This window comes from Pipistrellus kuhlii, unplaced genomic scaffold (genome assembly GCF_014108245.1).
Source record: "Pipistrellus kuhlii isolate mPipKuh1 unplaced genomic scaffold, mPipKuh1.p scaffold_m20_p_1, whole genome shotgun sequence".
Classification (NCBI taxonomy): Eukaryota; Metazoa; Chordata; class Mammalia; order Chiroptera; family Vespertilionidae; genus Pipistrellus; species Pipistrellus kuhlii.
The window spans coordinates 58,930,239-58,943,580 of NW_023425404.1; positions in this window are offsets into that span (position 1 = coordinate 58,930,239).

A 13,342-nucleotide genomic window follows, 5' to 3' on the forward strand; every position below is an offset into this window, starting at 1 on the left:
AAAAACAGTTTACATTTTCACTTTCTTCTTTCAGCTGAATCCCCAAAACAAATTATTGAATTATGGATTGAGGATACACAATCTATCTTGCTGCTGCTGATAAGTGTCATATAATAAAACTATTGGTGCAACAATGACATTGATTAGATAAAACTATTTTGTTTGTGTCTTCACATCATTTACTGAATAACTGATGTGAATGCTGTCTTTTTTAAAACAATAATGGGGTTTCTATATTTTTTCAATGTGTTTTTGCAGAACAGAAAAAAAATTTTCCAAACCGAAATCAGATTGATTTGGATAAAAGTCTCAAAACTAGAATATGAATGGGGTTCTTAATGTTAGATTTTTTGTTAGGCTGCTTTAAGGCATTAAATACAATCTTTCCTCATGTGTTCTTCCAAAAACAGAAACGAAGATATTTCTTTTTCTGATAAAGACATGTTTGCTACTTGATAAAGTCATAATTGCTACTTGAAATGGAGAAGACTTAAGAAAGATTACTGTAGTTCACATTTGGCAGATATGCACGGTTACTCATATTTTTGATTAAAGTATTTGGAACTGTAATGATTGTCAACACAATCAGCTGTCACTACTTACACTGACACATCAAAGTAAAATTGTGACACTAAGATTGAGAAAAAGCAATGAATAGTGACAGTAAAAGAATACTTTTATTAATTGGTAAGTTGAGTTATTCACAGAGACCTTTTCTCAAATTAGAATCAGAGAGGTGATTCATGCAAACATGATCAGCTTGAAGGACTAAAATGCTAAATATTTCAATTTTCTTCTAATTGGATTAAAATAGCCTCTATTATTCCTTAAGAAGGGTCCTAGACTTTGAGACCCTTCTCACACAATGCTTTTGTGTAGTGATCCTATTTAATAAAAAAGCTATTGAGCTAGAAACAGAAGTATGCCAGCTTGTGAAAAATCTAAGTGGCAGGAGGGTTCAGAAATGACCCATTAGATGCAAATGGAGCTCCTGCCTCTTGTCATATGGTCTTACTGAGAGAAAGAGAGAGAAAGAGAGAGAGAGAGAGAGAGAGAGAGAGAGAGAGAGAGAGAGAGAGAGAGAGAGATTTAAAATATAATACTATGCTAATTGGACTCTTTATTACATTATATGGAATGAAGCCTTAGTCATTGAGTTAAGACAAATAAGGCAACTCATGAAGACACACAAGAACCAACTGTTGGGATCTGAGGTAGATCTGTTAACCACCTGCTCCTTGTTTCTACTCATGAGTCTTGCTTGACTGGGCATATCTCTTTCTTATTTATGCATGAGTCTAGTTCCTACTTTATAGAGCTGTTACAAGGATTAATGAATTAATTAATAAAAAGCACTTAGAGCAAGTTAGCATTCTTTTAATCCATTCATTCTCCCTTTCCCTTCAGAGCAAACCTTGCAGAAAGAATTATCTATTATATTTCCAATTCCTCTTCTCAAATGCTATCTTGAAACAACTCCCATTAAGCTTTCATTCTTCAATGCCTCCATTGAAATGGCTGTTGTTGAAGCCATTAATAATTTCCTCAGTGCCAACCCCACTGGTTTCCCTTCACTCTCTGCAGTATTTAACTCCCTTCCCTTATCCCTCACTTTGGCTTCCTATTCCTTGATTTCCTCCAACATCACTAGGTTCTCATGCTCAGTTTCATCACCTGATGTTTCTTTATCTCCCTGATCTCTAAGTAGTGGTGTGACTCAGAAATAGGCCTTTGACCTTTTTCTTCTCTACATGCTTTCTTCTTAGGTGATCTTCCATCTAACAAGCTGACTGCATGTTTATGCCTGTAGGACAGTTATGTCCACTTTTACATAAAATAGGTGCCTCAAATTTAACGTATTTAAACTGTACACTTGCTCTGCTTCTCCCACAGTTTTCTTTGTTGCAAGAAATGGCAACTTTATCTTTCCAGTTACCCTATCAGCCTTGATTCCCTTCTTTCTCTGGACCCCATTTCCAATCTGTCAGCAAGTCCTGACCCTGATGGTTCTATCTTTGACACATACCCAAACCTTGCCACCCACCTCTATGCCATCGTCCTCTCCCCTGGAGTATTACAAGTTCCCCTCTAACCTGGGCCCCAGCAGTGTGCTCTCAGCACAGCAAGCTGGAGGGGTCTTGTAAAAAGGGAATCAGAATGTGTCACTTCCCTACTTCCCTCTCCCAGGGGCTTCCCATTTCAGTTTAGGGTAAAAGCTAAAGTCATTATGGTGGCCTATAAACAGGGCCCAACACAAACTGTTAGCTCCCACCCTGGAGTCCTCTATCCTCCTGGCTTCCAGACTCCAACCCAGCCATTCTGGCTGCTCAGGGCCTTGTCACATGCTATTTCCTCTTAAAGGAATTCCCCCACCCCCAGATGCTTACATGGTTCTCTCCTTTACCCCCTTCTGGTGCTTAGTCAAATGCCACCTTCCCCAATACAATGCTTCTCCTAAGCATTGGATTTTAAAATTCTACTCTCCTCCAGTCTACCTCTGTTCCTGCCTTATTATTCTACATAGCATTAATCACCATTTAATACATACTACTTATTTTACTTGTTTAAAACTTTGTTTACCTCTACATGGGAATGGAATTTTGATGAGAACAGGGTTTCATTTTGTTTTTTCCTTTTCATTGAATTTATTGAGGTGACACTAGTTAACAAAATTATAAAGGTTACAGGCACACAATTCTACCACATATCATGTGCACACGGTAGTATGTTTACCATCCCAAGTCAAGTCTCCATCCATCACCATTTATCCCCCATGCCTTCCTCCACCTCTCCCCACACCCATTTTGTTTTATTTTATTTCTGTTTCTGGTGTGTGAAAAAAAAATGCTTGGAACCAAGTAAGCACTTAAGAAATATTTAAACACTGATTGGCATAGGATAAATGGTCCATAAGTATTATTAATAATTACTACCTCGCTCCCCACTGACAAGTTCTGCTTTCCTGAGTAGGGGCAGTTCATGGGAAATTTGTGGCAGATTCCCAGAGGGTTTGCCTCTGTATTTTTGTGCAACAGTGCTGCCCACTCAGGGTGCTGCCACCTCTGAGAAGGTATGGAGTTGTGTGCTCTGCTTGCCGCCTCTGCCTTACCCCAGGCTAGGATATACCCCTGGTTGGGGAGGGGAGTGGGAGCAGGAGCTACCATGCTCATAAGAGATCACAACAACAATTGATAGAAACAGAAGAGTCTGGAAGAATCTCCAGGTTGTTAATAGTAGTTTTTTCTGAGAGGGTGTCTTTTATATAGTGTGCTTTGATGAAATGAGTTGTGTGTTTTTTTAAGAACCTTTTATTTTATAGATGTATTAAATATGTTTTTATTGATATTTTGTTGTCAATACTCACCTGAAGATATATTTTTTTCCATTCATTTTTAGAATGAATGGAAGGGAGGGGGAAGAGACAGAGAGAAACATTGGTGTGAGAGAGACAGTGAGAGAGACACATCAATTGGTTGTCTCACACCTGCAACCCCCCTCCAACCCAGGTATGTCCCCTTGACCAGAATCAAACCCCAGACCCTTCAGTCTGAGAGCTGATTCTCTAAGCACTGAGCAAAACCTACCAGGGCTGTTTTCCTTCATGAACAAATAGGAGAAAATTTTTGAAAACTTTGTTTTGTAAAAATGAGGAAGAAAAATTAGATTTAGAGATTCTTATGCCAGATTGTGTCTCAGAAGTGTCCAGGATAGAAAATGCCTCACCCTGGGAGTGAGACCTACCGAGGAGGGACAACTGTGTCCCTAGGGAAAAGGAAGATTCATTTATCCCGACATCAATGGGCACTTGTTATAATGCCATCATCACCAAGCAATGTTCCTGGGAAATTGCCTGCAGGGAGAGGGTTCATCCATCTTCCTGATAGTTACATTTTCTTCATTAAAACATGAACCTATTAGCTTTCTGAATTTGGTTTCCAGGGTGATGGGATATTTTGTGTATTCTGGCTGAGAAAATCCTACCCTCAAAGCTACCCCATTCAGAAATCCCACCTTAGTCTCACACATTTGCTCTCCTAAGCCCCATGTGAATGAGGACCCTGAGTCATCTGATCGTGAGAAATGGATCTGAGTATCAGTTACAACTGTAACCAGTTACTGGGGCTCCTGCAGAAGAAGAAATGTTTTGTTGAAACTATGGCTGGGAACACATGGGAAACTGCACTGAAAGACGCCAGCATGTCTTCTCATGATAGTGAAGTAACTAAAGCTCGCTTTGGTGGATAGCTGCATGTTACACACTTATTGCATGCCTGAAGCTGCAAATGTTAATCTTCTTGGAGGGTGAATGGCATAACTAATGCCCAGCAATGTCTCTACAACATAATTTGCATAAAAATCTCCCAGGGAGCTTATTTCAATTGAAATCCCAGGCCTCACTCTCAGGCTCTGCTTTTGGTCAGCACCCACAGAGAGTGGCCAAACTGGAGCTTCTTTGGCTGCTCTGTTCTGCATTTGCTAATCCAGCAAGGCTCAGCCCCCACCCCTTGCCCTGCTTTTCCTCTCTTCTCCTCACTCACTCATCCTGGCCTATTTGTCCTGCAGCTTCCCCCTTGCCCACCCCTTGGGGCTGATGCTTGCCAAGTCTCCTTCAGCATTGAGCGCAGGCTTCTCTCTTTGGTCCATCTTTACTCTTTAAACCCATGGTTTGCAGTCATCCATGCCAGAATGATAATAGTATTTGGGAGCCATTGCCATAGGCACATGTATTCCCTTTCAGAGTTAAGGAAAGAAATGAAGGCCTCATAACATGCATTTTAAAACAAGAACCCCAGGAGGTTATGATATAGTGTGCATGGGGCGTTGGGGGGTGTCTTCGGATCACATTTTGAGAAACATTTTTATAGGCATTGTGTAAATGTACCACAGTTTTTTTATCCTCTCATCTACTGATGGGCACTTGGACTACTTCCAGATCTTAGCAGGGAAAAGAGAACACCTGTAATAATGTCAACAATAGAAAATAAATTTAAAAAATAAAGTCTGTATGTATTTTTTAAGCTATAGATGATAATCTACTAGAGGGCTATGACATTAATTTAGTGAGTCATTACCAGCATTTAAAAACAAACAGAATGGAGTACATCACAGAAAATAAAATGAGCCGAGACTGGTTTGGCTCAATAGATAGAGCATCGGCTTTGGGACTGAAGGGACCCGGGTTCGATTCCGGTCAAGGGCATGCACCTTGGTTGCGGGCATATCCCCAGTAGGGGGTGTGCAAGAGGCAGCTGATCGATGACTCTCTCTCATAGATGTTTCTAGCTTTCTATCTCTCTCCCTTCCTCTCTGTACAAAATCAATAAAATATATTTAAAAAAAAAAGAAAATAAAATGAATTTCTTTTTTTAAATTTTTTGAAGAGTTTTCATTTGTTTATTTTATTTTATTTTAAATCAATCTTTATTGTTCATATTATTACAAAGGTTCTTCATTTCTTCCCCCCTCCACCAGGTTCCCAACCCACCCTCTGCCCTTTCCCCACCCCCCATTGTCCTCATCCATAGGTGCACAGTTTATGTTCAGTCTCTTCCCTCATCCACCACTCCCCTTTTCCCCGAGAATTGTCAGTCCACTCCCCTCCTGTATCTCTGATTCTATTATAATCAACAGTTAATATTGTTCATCAGGTTTTTTAATTTCTTTGTTTTTTTTTTAATTAATAAACTTTTATTTTTTTAAGAATAAATTTTAAAATCTAATAATTTTAAACCTTGTTTTTTCTGCCCTGGGAACTGAGAAGCAAACTTGTTTACATGTAAACTTGCCCTTAGGCTATCAAAAGGCATAGCCATTTAAATGTAAACGGACAAATTGTTTAAAGATAGCTGCTGGCTGAAATTGGATTACCTGTTCTGGGTGGGAAGGGCTTGTCCTCCCCTTTCTCCATTGAAATTAAGGTGTTAGCTTTAAAACCTCTTTTTGGCAAGAGACCTTAAACTTTCAGAACTTTAAATTTTTCAGGTAGTAAATCAATTACTTAGTATTTTCTCAAACCAATAATACCTCCACATGCCCAAGGATACACTTCACACAAAAGACACTTCCAAATAGATCAACCAACCTCATCCAAACCCCACACAAGGCACTCAACACCCCAGCGCTATAATAACTCAACACATCCAGATCTAAGCCTTCATCACTTCATTCAGCAGACCCTCAAGTTCCCCCAAAAGTTTCCAGCCATGTCTGAGAGGCAGCCCTGGGGCATGGGCAGGCGAGGAGCGAGCTGTTCCGGGCCTGGCTGCTTCGGCCTGGCCTCTGTTGCTCTGGTCCGTTTCACAACCAGCTGCTCTGGGTCTGGCCACTGCCGCTTGGGGCCTGGATGCTGCTGCTCTGGGCCCGGCTGCTCTGGGCCTGGCTGCTCTGGGCTTGGCTGCTGCTGCTTTGGGCCTGGCTTCTCCGGGCCCGGCCGCTCTGGGCCTGGCCGCTCCCAGCCTGGCTGCTGCTGCTCTGGGCCTGGCCACTCTTGGCCTGGCTGCTCCAGGCTTGGCTGCTGCTGCCCCAGGCCTGGCTGCTCTGGGCCTGGCTGCTGCTGTCCTGGTTCTGGCTGCTGCTCTTCTGGTTCTGGCTGCTGCTATTCCGGAGCCAGGCTGCCACTGCCCTGGGCCTGGCCACTCTGGGCCTTGCCACCGCTGCTCCAACATTCTGTCTTTTTTTTTTTTTTTTTTTAAACGCATTTATGTTGCAATGTTGGCTGCTGAGTTGAGTTCTGCCTTAATCTTTGATTTTTGAAGATCTTTTTATTCTTTCTTAAGTAATTTTACTATCTTTTGCTATAACTTGATTTTCTTCACATTGAAAACTTCTTCGGTTTCTTCCTCCTCGTCCTGGAAGCTCAGTAGGCTGGCCTGTGGCGCCCCTTTGTTCTCCGTGGCCTTCTGCGTGGCTTCAGCCTGTTGCAGGGGTTGGCACCGCCCAGGAAGCAGCCCCCAGCCTCGGTTCCGTGGCCCGCAATCAGCGGTCGAGGGACCAGTGGCACCTCCCCCCCAGGAGCCCTGTTGCCTGGCTCCTTGCTGGCTCCCAGCTTGCCGGTGCCCAGCAGCAGCTCCCGCTCCTCATCGTGTTCTTCCCAGGCTGGAGTTTTTGTCTCCTTCCCGCTAGGGCAGTCTAGCATCAGAGTCAACAGATCGTCCTCTACATGCAATGTGCGCGACTCCGGGGGCTCTGCCTTTTACCACTCCCCTGGGATTCCACCTCACAGCCCCGTCTCCCTCTGTTTGAGGCTGGGTCCCCAGGGTCTGGCCTAGAACTGGGGTTCAGAGCAGTCGGAACTGAGGCTCAGCACAGCCGGAGCTTTTGTTTCCTTCCCGCTAGGGCAATCTAGCATCAGAGTCAACATTCCATCCTTTGCGCGCAATGTGCTTGACTCTGGGGGTTCTGCTTTTCAACGCTGCCCTGGGATTCCACCTCTCAGGCGCGTCTCCCTCTGTATGAGGCTGAGTCCCCAGGGACTGGCCCATAACTGGGGCTCAGCGCTGTTGGTTCTGGGGTTCAGCCCAGTCCAGGGCTTTTATTTCCTTCCTACTAGGGAACACCAGCAAGGAACTCAGCCTCCCTCTCCTCTCTGGCTCCATCCTCTCCGTGCGCGCACAGTATGTCTCCGTACCTTAGGCTTTTACAGCTCCTCTGATTTTCGTTCTGGTTTTATCTTTCCTTCTTGTAGAATTTTCAGTCAGTCGACTTCCTGTAGCTCTGGGCAATGTCCATTTTATATTTTAGTTGTATTTTATTGAAATTGTTGTGTGTGGCTGTGATTAGGTGTTTACCTGAGCAGCCATCTTGGATCCTCGGTGTGTGTCTTTTTTTCTAAAATGAATTTCTTATTATGGGTTGCAGTTAAATAAACAAACAACAACAACAAAAGGAAAGACCGTGGGTTAAGGAATTAAGGGATAGACTCTTGAATTAGCATATTCATCATTGAATGCTGAATTAATGTTCTATACTGAAAAAGTTAGCAATTTCCCCCTACCTTTCAGTTCAGTGTGTGCTTTGATATTGGATCTATCCCATGACAATTCCCCAACAAACATGGCCTCCTTTATTTTAATTTGAGATTCATTGAGACAAATTTATAGACCTTCTTCATTTAAATAGTATTTTTTCAAAGATTACCTGTAGCTTTTTTAATTTTATTCCTTACTGTAACAGTGGAGAAATCTGCAAGACTAATTTTAACTGTTCATCAAATCATTTAGAAAGGATGTATCAGTGATTAAAAACCCCAGAGAGCCTGCATTTCTGAGATTGGCAATGGGGCTATGGGAGAGGGGAGAAAGTGTTGTTTTAATGGGTAGCTAGGGGGATGCCACCCCCAAGTGTTTCCATTCAATCCCTAAACCTGAGTATGGCTAAATACATGTATACGGTATAACATAATATAATAATATTAACTAGTATATAATTACACATCTTTTTCTAGACAGGTAGATATAATTAATTTATTGTCTTTTTTTCCCTTTAACTCTAATACTCTGTGACCTCCTACCTCTAAGCAACCTTGGGACTCATTGTCCCACATGAGTACAAGGTTAATACTACATTTTTTAAAAAAAGGTAATTTTAATTTCAAACCTAAAGTTTTGTGGGGGATTTTGCTTAAGTAATTTAGTAAATTAAAAAGTCTTAAAAGGAAAGCTTTATGGAGCTAAAAGAGATATTTCTGTGTATAAAATCTCCCTTCTTTCGTAGATCTACATGTTGATAAACAAAAAAAAGTGTCAAAATCTATAGAAAAGTTTGATAAGAGTTTATTTAACCCAAATTTTGAGGACATTCTGGAAGCAAGACCTCAACAGATCAAGAAAATCTCCAGAGGATGGCAGTTTTGAAGCTTATTTTATACATTTAGAATCAAAGGAGAAAATATAAGGAAGGTATATAGAGTCTCCTGGTGGCAGATGAGGGAGAGGAGAGAAAGTAAAGTGGAGAAACATACCTTTTACACTGGTGGGTACAGTATAATCAACATTGAACATTCACAGCATACAGAGATGGTATCAGGCAACACGAGAACAATGAGGGTTCTGTGGCCCTGTGCTCTGGTACTCTTAGCTATGCCTTCAAATGGTCTTATAAAGAAAATTACTCTGACATTTCAAAGGTATGTTATCATAGATGCATAAGAATAATGGGCAGAGCTCATTTATGTAAGGACTGGCCTTTGCTAAGGAAACTATAGGCCTGCAGCATAATGACTGCTATGATCTGTCCAGATAGGAATTTGTTGTCAGATCAGCCTGTGTGGTTTCTTTCAGTTACTGAGCTGGCCAGGCCTGCCATGTGGCCCCCAAGCTTGTCAGATTTGTCCCAAGCCTCTTTTTTTTTTTTTGTTCACAGATGACTGGTGGTCTTGATCCTAGAACCTTAAGCTGCGGAGGCCTGTAAAATAAGATGGAGAAGTGATAAGCCCAAATTTTTTTTAACACCTTCAGGATTATGAAGAGAAGAAAGTAATTGACTACGGTATGTCCAGAGGGATTTTCTCCTCCTCTGGAGCCCAAACCTTGAGTGAGTGAAAGTGTGAGAGCATTAAGGCTGGTATTGAGGCATCCACAGTCCTGGAGCTCAGGGCTGCTTTCCTGGAAGAGGCCTGAGGAGGCGAAGCTTCTTGGGGAGCCCTGGTGTGCTGCTTGGCTTCAAGTACAACATGGGTCAGAGTGATGGAGAGGAGCCAATGGGCTTGGCAGGCAAGCCTGGGGCAGTGCTCCTGGCTCCTGCAGAGATACCCCCCTGCCCTGCTAAAGGGATGCGAAGGGCTGGCAGAGCCAGAGCACCAGTAAGATAAAGAGGCTCCTGTAAGAGGGGCCTTCAGAGGGACCAGGTGTCTAGGACCACTGACTCCAAGAACAGACACCATCCCATTACAATGATTAGCAGTTAAGGGTGCAGATTGGACATGGCTTACTATAGCAAGACAGCAAGGCCCCAGAGGACACCCACTGCAGGGACCCAGTCAGGTGCCTCGTGTACTGCTTGGGATGCTGAGGAGGGTTAGAGCAGCACCCTGGAAGGCTGAGAATTTACCCCAGGGACCAAGACATCCAAAATGCACGATTTATACCAGCCCCACTAGGAAAGTGAACTTTGAATGAACTGATTGCTTAACTAAAAGGAGACTGTTTAAACCCTAAGAGACAGAAATTTAATTAGTAAGTTAATTAGCAAGTTTCCCTGGTAGCTAGTGAGGATGGAGGTTTATAGAAAATTAACTACAGCTTCTCTGTACGTATGAGTATAGAGCCTGTGTTACTTATAATATAACCCTGGTACCCTGACTGAGAAAAATGCACATGAAATCTCAAGGAAGTTCTTTCTTTCAGTTTTGATTTGCTTTGCTTTTGCTTAGTCATGGAGGAAACTAGAGTCCCCAGTCTACTTAAGATACCCCCATGCCCGTCTATGAGCTCAGGTATGACTGTCCATCATTAAGCTTATGCCCTGGGGTTTTACCCTCACCCCACAGCCAGTCACTCCCCTGGCCTTTTATCTCTTCCCAGCTCCAGTGACCTGCTGATAAGGAAATGTATAATCTCTATAACTGAAGTGCAAAGGCTTCAGGCTTATCTGATTCTGTGGCTTGGCAATGCCATTGAAGCTCTGGTCTGTTGTCAGAGAGTCATCTTAGCTCTGAGATTGGTAAAAGGCGGCTGAGGCAGCTCCAAGGGTTATGCGGTCATAACAATGTCCTAAGGAAGTGACCATTTCTTCCTAGGTTTCCCCAAAGCCCTCTGCAGACTTCTCTCATTAGCAGAATTTTGTTGCCAGTCAATTCCTAGCCAAATGCTGAGGATGGAATTATAAAGATAACATGAACTTGTCCTGACATGAGTCCAGGGTTTGGTCCACACGGAGAAGGCTGAAAGCAGCCATTTGTTAGTGCACAGGGTTCTGGCAGAAGGTGGAGGAGAAGAGGGGCATCAGAAACCAGTGATGCTTCTGCTCAGAGCCTGCACCTGTCTTTTCATCCACATGGTCCATGTGGTGAACTAGGGCAGGTTTGATTGAGCAATCTGAATTGATAGCCCTCCTCCAGGAACTGACTTTTCAGGTCACTTCACTATGGATATTCCCTTTGCTGAGACCACATTTCACTAGAGGTGACCACATTCCATTATATCCCTTCTGGGTATGCATAAAGAAGTCTCTGCCCAGAAAAAAAGCCCACCAACAGTCATTTAAAAGCCGCTGACTCCTGTCACTGGATGCTGGAGCCATCCAGACTCAGCCACTTGGTGTACAGATGATAGAATAAATTTGTAATCCCTCACCACTCTGGCCTCATGAGTACCTCATTTGGTGACCTAACAGAAGGAAGAACTGTGAATAAAGAATACATTTTTTAATAATAAGAAAAACAACAACAAATGAACAAGAAATCAACCCCCACAACTGTTGAGAAGCGAATAAGCTTGTTGGGAAAAGCAAAGAGAGTGGACGCTTGATACTTCAGGATATGAAAGTGCAGTCAAGAAGGTACCAGCAAGTTCTGGTCATGAGGGGCCTCTCTTACTGAGCCTGGTCACCTGAGTGAACAGATAAAGTCACAGAACTTGGCTGAGGCAGACTTTCAGAGAGGGGAGTCAGAGAGGAATGGGCAGCCCAGCCAGCACCTGCCCTGTTTGGAGAGCTTATCTCACAATTGTGGAGGTTGATTTCTTATTCATTTGTTGTTTTTCTTATTATTAAAAATATCTTTATTGCTAAAAGTATTACATAAGTCCCCTTTCTTTCCCCTTTGACCCCTATAACCTGCTTCTTCCTCCCCTCTGCCTGACTCTCCCATCCCAGGCCTTCACCACCCTATTGTCTATGTCCTTGGGTTATGCATATATGCATTCAAATTCTTTAGTTGAGCTCTTCCCCCACAACACCCTCCCTCACCTTCCCTCTGAGAGGGGCTTGTTTTTACCTTTCAGCACTCAATCTGCATCTTTTCATCTTCACTGGGGATTCATGCGATTTTTTTCTGGTTCATTACATTGAATAAAAATTTATCAGCTAGACCACAATTAAATTTAATTGGATACTTTTGAGAAGGCTAACCCCTATTTTTTTTTTAAATACTGTTTGAAATTCTCTGCTATTAGATGGTCCCTTGCCTTTGAGTCAACTCAGTTATTTTTTAGATGACCACTTACTCTGTTAATTAACTGCTTTCTAGCTGCTTGAATAATAGGGAAGATAAACTTGGCTGTCTGACCTTGTAAGCTAGTTATCTGATATAAAGTCCAGAAAAACCCTTATTTGGGAGACAAAGGGAGTGGAAAGATATAAATAGGGAAAGCTTCCTCCATGTTTTTGCTCAGAAATTTGGGAGACATCTCCCTTTGGGCTGAGAGTAATAATAAAGTGGAACTCCATTTCTCTGGGGGTTGCTTGGTTTTTCTCCAGTCTTCTGTAAGCATTTCTTCTGTAACACTTTAACACACACACATACAAACAAACAAACAAAACAAAACACCCCACCACATTTTACTTGTCTATTAAGTGTTCAGTGATTCTAGACCCAGTCCATATTGAAGCAGAAATTTTAGGTGGACACATAGGCAGGCTTAGGGATTTAGAATTGGGATCCATGGAAAGCATGGGGCTGCAGACAGGGAGAAGGTAATTTCCATAACACAAAAGCCAGATGCAGTCATAAGACAAGGTAGCCAGGTGCAGTCACATCTCCATAAGACAAAGAGGCAGCAACAGGTATATTTCCATAAGACAAGGGAACTAGAAGTAGCCAAGAAAGGTCACACTTACAAAATAGAGAAGGAAGCCCTTCATTTAGAAGGAAGGAGGGTTGAGGTTCAACCTTTGAGCCCAGGAGTTACTGAAGTAACCAGTCTAAGGAAATAGTGACCAGTAAGAGGGGATATTAAGGCACCAAGTTTTGCAGCCTATATAAGCAGGGGGGAAAAAGAACCAATGGGACCCTTCTCCACCTCCCTACTTGGGAGTCCACTCTGTGGGACCCTTCCCCTCCCCACATGGGAGTCTGTACTTGTTCGTCAATAAATCTCCTCCTTTACTATACCACTTTTTTGTCGGTGGATTCATTCTTCGATTCTGGCGGACAAAGAATCCGGGTCCCAGTTCAAAAATTCGGTATCAATATTATTCCATTCACACTTCTTTTCTGGAATTGGAGATTTTTTTGAAATCTCTTCGGTAGCTCTCTATCAGAACCATTAAGTGGATGTTTCCAACTGTGAGCCACCTTAACTTGAAAACTTCGAGTCCTTTGAGCTCCTGCATCATATCTGCAGAGTTGCCATGTACGGGCAACTTGGCTTGTGGACTGTCTCCAACTTCCTTCTCCTGTCTGCTC